The sequence below is a fragment of the Oryza glaberrima genome, chromosome 11 (assembly GCF_000147395.1).
Source record: "Oryza glaberrima chromosome 11, OglaRS2, whole genome shotgun sequence".
Taxonomy (NCBI): domain Eukaryota; kingdom Viridiplantae; phylum Streptophyta; class Magnoliopsida; order Poales; family Poaceae; genus Oryza; species Oryza glaberrima.
In genome coordinates, this window is record NC_068336.1 from 13,831,739 (window position 1) to 13,841,684 (window position 9,946).

Below are 9,946 nucleotides of genomic sequence, written 5' to 3' on the forward strand. Positions count from 1 at the left end.
AGTATATGTAAAGAAATAAAAACGATAGACCTGGTAAATGTTTGTCACCCAAACTCTTAATGATGCATGTACGTCATTGGCTTTACATGTATCAACCTGGTCAGCCTTGACGTTCATCGTTGACTTCATCTGACTTGAGTTAAAGTGGCAAAATAGGTACTGTGCAGGGCTAGATATGAGTCCGGAGTATGCATGGCTGAGTTCGATCAGTCGGCTCGGATTCCACATCGACTCCGATTCATGCTAATAGTTGAATCTCGCCGAAACTTTGATATTGACGAGAAAACATTGGCGCTTGGAATTTGATCTGTCACTGGACGGTTAATTTGAGGAGAATAACTGCTTCAACAAACGACACTGTATATATTATGTCAATCAGGGAAGAAAGTGCTGCTGGCAGCTCCTGATTAGTCGGCCAATCTGTCATGCGCGTGCATCATATGGAAACATGCACTTGCGTGGCTGTCTGTTGATGCTCATGATGATCAGGAAAATAACTTGGCGACTGACGTCCGGTCATGCCGATCAGAGAAACAACTCGGTGACGACAGTGATTGGATCCATCGCTTAAATTAATCTTGCTGGCTAGATTGGATCCAAGTTGGAGAAGAAAAGCTTAGCGAATTCGTCGGCGACGAGGAAGTTGCAGCTCCCGAAGTAAAGACGAAGCCGGCGACTCGTGAAGTTGATTCCATCGTACTTGTCGATAGAAACTCGACGCACCCCTACCTAGCACGCCAACTGTCGAAACATGAATTCGGCAATAATAAAAGGGGGTAGCGCACGAGACCTAAAAGTGGATGGATGCGGAGACAAGTATTTAGACAGGTTCAGGCCCTCTCAATGAGAGGTAATACCCTACTCCTGTTTAGGGATTTGAATCCGCCGGGTGTAGTATAGATCTGACAATCATATGTGCTCATGCCCCCTAGAGGGCCTCCTGCCCACCTTCTATAGGATGGGAGGCAGGATTACAAGATAGAAACCTTAACCAATACGGTATCAATTTCCTAAATCTATTTTACAATATTGTCAAATCAGGACTTTAGGTCGCTCCATAATATAAAAGGAAATGTAATACCCAAGTCATGATTTGTTACATATTCCTTAGATATAAGCTATCCCCTATGACTAGTCGGATAACCATGCCGTGTGGGTATGAGGTACCCATAATCTCTACATGGCAAACACATAATTGCCGATGACCGCTTCTCTGTCCTCTGATGAGATAGCATGATCAGGTTCTCTCCAAAATGTTAGGAAAAAATTTCAGTGGCAACCATATATCGTAAACAGGATACTTGTTTGATATGCAATGCCCAAACCATTGATAACCGGTAAAGAGTACTATGATCTGCTCGTCAAAGACCACGAAGAAAAAATGATGTACAGATGTCTGTAACACACTAATTCTTGAGGATATATTAGCAACAATAACCTTTTGGTATGCACTTGTGTTACAAATTTTATAACATCGAATGAATAACAGGAAACCTAACCATTACCAGAAGGATATTAATAGTGTCAGCAAATAAAGTTGGGTAAACATTGCAAAAATCATCTCTCGGGATCAAGGTATATTGCAATCATGTTATCTTACAGGAATCCTATAAAAAAAGCAAAATACCAGGGCCTATATTGTCCATGTTGGAAGATTTAAAAAATTGGTTAAAGCAAATGTAATTGGCACATTAAAATGACAGGAAGGAATAATATGAGATATAGCTTAGGAGGTTGACAAATTATAGATTAATTAGCATTCTTTAACTATAGATAGAAATAAATGTAAGATTTGATGCAGACGCCTACTCAGTGCTCATATTACTTCCATAGATACTCTCCATGCACTTTAGCTTGTTTTCACTTATAGAAAATCGGCATCCTTATGAGAGATTTAGAGTCTCATGGGAGCATAAATCTCTACTATCTCATAACCATTTGTGATACCTTTTTTTTCGAGGGTGCTCATACCTAAACACAAAAAACTAAACTACATTCCTATCCTTGAAAATTATCAAAGGCCATTGATATGCAGCTTGAGGTGCCATGGTAGAAATTAGGCGAGATTCCCCATGTTGATACATCTGCTGATGATCTGCAGTTATGCACCCATCCACAACAAAGTCAATTAGTATACCTGGGGATACTACCAGCTTTATATGAATGATAATCAAATAGTGTGTTCCCAAATTAGATAAGATATATTGAGCACTCAACCATTGGGAGTTTATATATTGAAGGACAATAAGTACAATGTATCTGAGAGCATATTTTGAGAGTTTATGAAAAATTGGGCGGCGACCGGCCGGCGATGGAATCAGTCTGCGGCGCGATGTAGAGAGACCACTTAACATAATGGTTCTAGCATGTAGATCATAGAATAATCAAATAATTTGATACCCTGGATACCCCTATTCTGGAAATAGTACAACTGAATAAATTGGCTAGACTATAGTATAAAGAAGAATAATTGAATAAATTGGCTAGACTACAATACAGAGCATAATAACTGAATATGTTGGATAGATTATAGTACCAACCAAGTCTAGGTTTAATTCTGTCCAACAGAATTAACAGTGCACATGCTATTCTCTTCAAAATTCACATGATTCATACCAAAATTAATGGTTCAGACTTAGTAACATTTTTAACATGGAATCAGGTAGGGAAACATATATACATGATGAGAGTTGAGGAGAAACAAAGACCTTTCTAGCAGCTGTTGTTAGGGTCTGGCCGTTTGGGCGTCTGACACCCAAATTCAGATCCACAGGAATCAGAAAAGCAGCAGTGTCGATCCCATTGAACTGCAACTCACCGAGAATGTCACGGGGGAATGTCACCGAATCCCAGTCCCAATGTATAAAGTCTTTGAGGTACCTGATTTAGAGTTCAGTAAACAAATGACTACATATGATTGAGTAAATAATATGGGCACACATCTGCAAATAAAAGTAACATTATTATGATATAGTTATTGTATTGAATACTCTTTTCATATATATACTCGAACTGCTTGTAAAATAATTTAACAACAATGTTCTCTTCTCCATTGCAAATATACAAATAAATAAAAACCCATGAAACATTAAGCTCAATTTATTGTAAATCCCATCATCATGACATCATACCATCTCATTTTCAAATTACATTTTCAAGGAAAAAATTATTAGTCTGCACAAGCAGAATTTGAATGACAACTAATAGTAAAAACTGAAATCAAGAAAATGAATAATCTAAAAACTTTTCCCTGCATTAGTTAGTACAGAGTACGTACAGATCAGTGGTGAGAGGGACATACCGAATTCCTTGGCGGAGGTCGTGCTGGACCGGACGGCATGGGCGAAGCCCGGTCGGCGGGGAAATCTGTTTGCGATGCGATGTAGAGAGAACGAAGGAGGCGCGACGGTGACTGGATGGTAACGGCGCGATGGTGACCTGCGGGGGCGACGGCGATTGACGGTGACCTGCGGGGAGACGGCGGTTAGGGTTGAGAATCGCAAGGCGAGGAGGTGCGATGGTGGTGAGGGCTTCTGGTGGCGAGGAACGGTGGCGAAGCGTAGAAGATCGGTGAGGAAGGCAATGGCGGTGGGAGAGATCGCTGCGGAGCAGATCGGCGCAGGCGGCGACCTAGCGACGGGAGGGTGAGGATGGATTTTTTTTCGGGAGTTACGGGGGATAGACGGGGTGAGCGCGTTGATGAGTCTGACCGTTGGATAAGCGTGGGAGCGATGAGGTGCGTTGGATGTGTGACATGATGAATGATGAATGAGTAAACCATTTGTTTAATTATAGGATAGATTAGACATTCTCAAAAATAAGTTTATGGGGATTGGATTTTAGCAGTTTCATAGTGATGCATGCCGTTTGGACGTACATGTGTGTTTTCGTGTAATTCAAAAAAAAATTGTATTTTTTTCATGTGCAGACGCTCAAGAGGACCGTATGTGATGTGGTTGCATTATGGGTCCTCTTAGAGCCTACTGGGGTTCTCATGTAGAAAAAATTATTTGTGAAGTAGTGTTGTGAAAAATAATGGGACTACATTAAGTGAAAATCAAAGGTCGGATGTTTTTGTCTCTTCATTGAATTTTATTAGGCCATTTCCAACTCAAGACACTAGCCATAGTTTCCCTAAACTCCACATCATCAAGAAACTAGTAATAGACACTACTCTTCCAACACAAACACCACTATTCCATATTTAAATTTAATGCTACTTATCTCACATAATGTCTTGGATGTTATGTAGAAACCATGTCTAATGCAAGACGTGGTTTCCTTCTCTTTTCTCATTTATTCACTTGCCACATCATTTTTCATCCTAGGTGGCATCTTATTTAATGCTATGGATAACATCCTAGCCATTGGGTTGGGAATGTCCTTAGAGAAAGTTTAATAGTATAGCCCATTATTAGCTCCAAATCATCTATAGCCAATATAATAGCCAATTCATACAATAGTTGCTTACTATATGTCACGCCCAGAAATTTAGCCCAAATTTCCAGACTATTTTGTGTATTAAATCCCTGTCCAGGACTAGCCAGGGTACACAAAACGACAAGTAATAAACAGATCCAAATGTAAATAAAGCGTAAAATACTTATAGAAGAGGTACTTAGTCCTCACACCGAAACAAAAGCAGCAGCAGCGGAAAAGGCGATCCTAGCGGGGCTTCAGCTCCACTCCATAGGCAAAACTCAACTGAGGTCTGAACCTTGGTCCTCTAACTTCATCTTCAGCTCAGAAGCACTACACTTCTGAAAAAGGGGAACAACAGCAAGGCTGAGTACTACCACCGTACTCAGCAAGCCACACCAATGATGCAGACGTGCAAGGGCAGACAAAGAGGAGTTTGTGGCTATTTGCATAAAGGCGGTTGTAAAACATTTTATTGAGCAAAACGGTAAAACAGTTCAGTAATTAAAGTAATATTAAATCTCCACTGATCAACGCTACACCACGTTGAACAGGCCCAACCAACCCACCTGAACTACAGTGCATTGGGTCGATTTATTAAGTGTGAGACTAATCATGGTGAATTTGGTCGATCGCCCATAACCGCGGGCACGGCTATTCGAATAGTTTTACTCTGGCCAGAGGTGCACAACTGTACCCACAAGACACAATCCACCGGCATGTCACCATGTCATCATGTGCCTATGATGCACACGTCACCATGTCGAGTGATTGTGACAAGACCCTTCATATAACCCCCTCTGACCAATCGCACCACACCTCAGGTTTCACCCCCACTCCTCACAAGGCAGCGGGCAGTCCCCTCTCGTGCCACGGTGAATCCGGAAGCCGACCCAACTCCATTACGCTCACCCTTGCCTGGGAACGTCAGCCAGAGGAAAGCTATACTTCAAGTCAGGCAGTTACCCATTCCCGCTTGTGGCAAGCGCTGTATGTCTTCCAGGGTTTCCCGCGAACCGGTCCTTAATTGCTATGTGTGCGACCAGCAAAACCATGCACCCACAGCCCACCAATAAGTCGCATTTTAGTTGGATAATTATGGCCAATGAACATGGCCGGATGTCTCGAGCACGCAGCTCATTCAGATACTAAAAAGGTCTAATACTGCAATTATCCCATCAACTGAGCTAGTGGTAATTAAGCATGGCTAAGCATATAGTTCTAGCTATGTCACATAAGTAACATGAGCTAGTCGATTTATCACCCAAGGGTGACAAAGAACAGATACCAAGTAAAATGGCACAAGCGAGCAGATAGGTAAACCCTATTCTCATGTAATTAGCAAAACATGCATATTTATTTGCAAGCAATAAAACATTTATAAATTGGGATCAACATGCTCAAGGGGAATGTGTGACTTGCCTTGCTTCTTCAAACAATCTTCCGAACTCTTTTCTTCGCGACCACGGACTTCCGAAACGACGGATACTACACGCTGGTACGCAAAACAAGGAAAAACTCTAATAAATACCAAGGAAATAATACATAAAAGTAAACAAACATGTAGAGCTCAATTTTAGATGAATTTTGCAAGTTGAATGGCTCAATTCGGAGTTCGGATGAATTAGATATGAATTTTAGAAGTTTTGAACCATTTTAATGGATTTCTAGAATTATTAATGATTTATTGCGCAATTAATAATGGTTTATGACGTCACCGAGGGGAATAGGTGGAGCCGACAAGCGGGCCCCACCTGTCGGTGGCTCAAAGGAGGTCGGCGCACGGTGGACTCGGTCTACGTGCGCGCCGCCTGCGGGCGCACCATATGGCAGCCACGTGGTGGCCACGGCGGATGGGGAGGACGAGGTGGCGCCGATGTGGCACCACAGGGCAGCGACACCGGGCAGCACGGGGAGGGCCACGTGGATGGCCTAGATCGCCCCCGAAGGGGGATCGGGCGGCCACGGGCGAGCGGGAGCTGGCTCACCGGCTGGCCGGCCGAGGAGCGACGACGCACGGCTCGTTGGTCGCCAGCGATGACCACTGGCGCGGCGACATGCGCGGGAGGCGGCGGAAAGAGGGGAAAGGGAGAGGAGATGGAGGGGTTCCTCACCGAGGGGCGCCGGTGACGGAACGACGACGGAAAGCGGCCGGCGGAGCTCTGGCGAAGGGAGGCGGCGTTGCTTCGGCGACGGGCGGCGCTTAGGAAGAAACGGACGAGGGTGGCCGCGACCTGCGGAAGGGGAAGGAGGGATTAAGGAGGGGAGGACCGGAGCGGTGCAGCTAAAACAATGGCCGGTAGCGACAGTACTAGGTGGAGCTCACCTTGAGTGATAGGGATGGGGTTTCGGCGACGATTCACGGAGGATGAGCGGTGGCCGGGCTTGCTCTTGGGACGGCAAAGCCGGTGGAGGTGGTTGAGCGGCGTGGCGACGGCTAGGACGGCAGTGGTGGTCGGCTGGAGACGGCGTATGGTGGTGGTGGCTCGGGCGTGTGGTGGAAGTGGCACTAGGCAGTTGTTTTGGAGAGGTGGAGTGGCGGCTGGCGTGCGGCAAGGTGTGGCGAATGTGGTGGAGGCGGTGGTGCGGCATGAGGTGGCTGGGAACGCCGGCAAGAGGCGGCCGGAGACGACACAGGCGGTGGCGGCTCGGGTTGATGGCGAAGCTGGCGGCTCGGGGGTGGATTGGAGGACTGGAGCGGCTGCCGGTGTGTGGCGTGAGGTGGCGAAGCCGGTGGTGTTTGTTTCACGATGCGGCGACGGCAGGAGCGGCAACGGCGCGCTGCTGGAGAGCTCCGGCGAGCGGCGCAGCTCGGCATCGCGCGGGGAGAGCGGGAGAAGGCGCGACGAGCTCGGGAAATTTGGGGAAATGGGAGAGGAGAGCACGCGGAATGTTTTTATGGGCTCGGGGCGGTGAGATCGTGGCTGTGGAGGGTGGAATCAGCCGGCAACGGCCGACGACGTGGGTGACATTGTGGGCGAAGTGGGGACTCGATTTGGCGCAAAAAATTGCGGAAAAGCGGGGGATTTGGTGGAGGAGATGGAGGGGAACCGATTTCACTCGGTTTGGGCACGAGGGCGCGGGTAGGAGGGCGCCGGATTCGACGGGACGTGGGCGGCTTCGGCCTGGGAAGCCGAAGGTAAGAGGAGGACCTGACAAGTGGGGTCGCCGGGCCCACCTGTCGGGGAGGGAGAGAGGAAGGAGACTGAGGGGGTTATTCAGACTTTGCGCGAGGGGAAGTCGATCGCGCTGAGAAGGGAGGGGTCGACCCGAGAGGGAGGAGGGAAGGAGAGAGGGGCAAGCGGTCTAAGCAGGGGGAAAAGATCTAGGGCCGAAAATGGCCCAAGGAGAAAGGGGAGATTATTTGGTTTTCTTTTTATTTAATTGGTTAAATGATATTTGTAATATTAAAATTAGATATTGAGCTTCGAAAATTCGCGGGAAATTTCAGAAAGTTCATTAGGGCACAAAGAATATTGCAAAATATTCTCGGCCATGATTTTTAAAGGAAAATTTTAATTTCCTCTATAATTTCACTTGATTAAATTGATTTAACTTTTATGTAATTTCTAGAAAATGCATTATTAAATGATTTTTAATCCCGACGAAAATCGGGGCGTTACACTGTACTATTAATATATGGTCCCACCTGTTATACACATATTACGTCTTGGAGTCCGTGCTGCAGCTAGCTACAGATCTGTAACCCGCTGCTCTTCTCTCTCTTCCTTTATCTCTTCAAAATATGTTTATAGCTGGTTTATAGCCTGCTATTGTACATGCTCTTAGAGCACCACACGATAGCTAATGAGTGTTCCTAGAAAGCTTAATAAATTTTAATAAATTATTATCGTATGGTATATACTCCGTAGATAGAAGATAAATTCCGTCGACGGATATCTCGTCTCACCAGTATGGAAACAGGAACGTATGGTAGTCCATCATTTTCTCCGTGTGAGACAGAAGTGTGACACCCTTGTTTAATACCTAGGGCAGGCCGCCATAAAGTCCGAAAATAACATCCCACCTCCCAAACTAATTAGCTCAACTTCCTGTCTGAGCTAGGAATCCCACACCGGTATTACCTGAGATAACGAAAATTCTTCGCCTCGGACGACCGGCGTGGGGGAGCGAAATCGGGCACTCTTCCCCCATGCGACACACATGCCAGTGGGCCCCACCATTTATCTTGCCTTCCACCTGCCACGTGCCCCTACCAAACATGTTTCACCAAGTGTATTCACAATGTTTCACTATGTATATATCTAATGTTGTAGTATATTGAAATATTCTTTTGCAACAAATCACCCACATATTTTGGAAACCCTCTATTAATGGAATTCGTTTCATTTTTTGTTCCACCAAAAATATTTCACCTAGTGTACTCACAATGTTTCACTATGTACAGATCTAATGTTGCAGTGAACGAAACATTCTTTTACAACAAATCACCCACATATTTTGGAAACCCTCTATTAAGAGAATTCGTTTTATTTTTTGTTCCACCAAAAATGTTTCACCCAGTGTACTCAGAATATTTCACTATGTATAGATCTAATATTGCAGTGGACTGAAACATTCTTTCGCTATTTGCTGAAACATTATTTTTATATAAGGTAAAACAATGCCCAATTTAAACGATTGAAACATTTTCGATATACTTAGTGAAACAATTCCGATATACTTGGTGGAACATCGTGTAACTTTTAAAAATAATTCAATAATAAGCTAAAGAAAATTTCATCGGAATATATCCATGTGTGGTTTTGTTTTGAAGATTTAATTGCAACGAATTTAATGGTGCCATCGGATCATGATTTGGATAAATAATTTAAGAGAAAAATTAGTTTAAAGTGGTTTTGTACGCATGTGTGGCGCTGACGTCATGCCCGATCGGTAGTCCCCTCCGATAAATAAATAACAAAAACGCATAAATTGGACTTCGTGTTGTCAGGTATTTTTTAGAACTGAGTTATTTCTTGACCGCCGCTGATTCCCTCAAAATTTTTGCATATATATATATATCCTATTATTTCAGTACTTGAAACAGACGAAGATGGCGCCACCGTGCGGCCGCGTGGTCCTCTTCCCGATGCCGTACCTGGGCCACACCATCCCCATGTTCCTAGGGCCGGCCCTAGGGGGGGTCAGCCCGTGCGCGCGCCCGAGGCCCCCAAAATCCAGGGGCCCCCATGGCTGATGGGCCATGGCCCATGGCCCACGGCGCCCCCATGTATGCTACTTCGCAGGCCTGTATCGTCCGAAGACGGAGGACGAAGAGGAGCGACCGAGCGAAGGAAAATCGAAGCGACAAAGAATTGCAGCAGCAAAGTGACAAGGAGAAAGAGCGCTTGAGGCAAGTTATGTTCAGAATAATAGCCATTGTGAAATATCTTGGTAAACGTAACTTGGCTTTTAGAGGAAGCAGTGAGCAGCTATATCATCATAATAATGGTAATTTTCTAGCTTGTGCTGAGATGATTGCAGAATTTGATTTGGTAATGCAAGACCACCTTAGACGTATTCA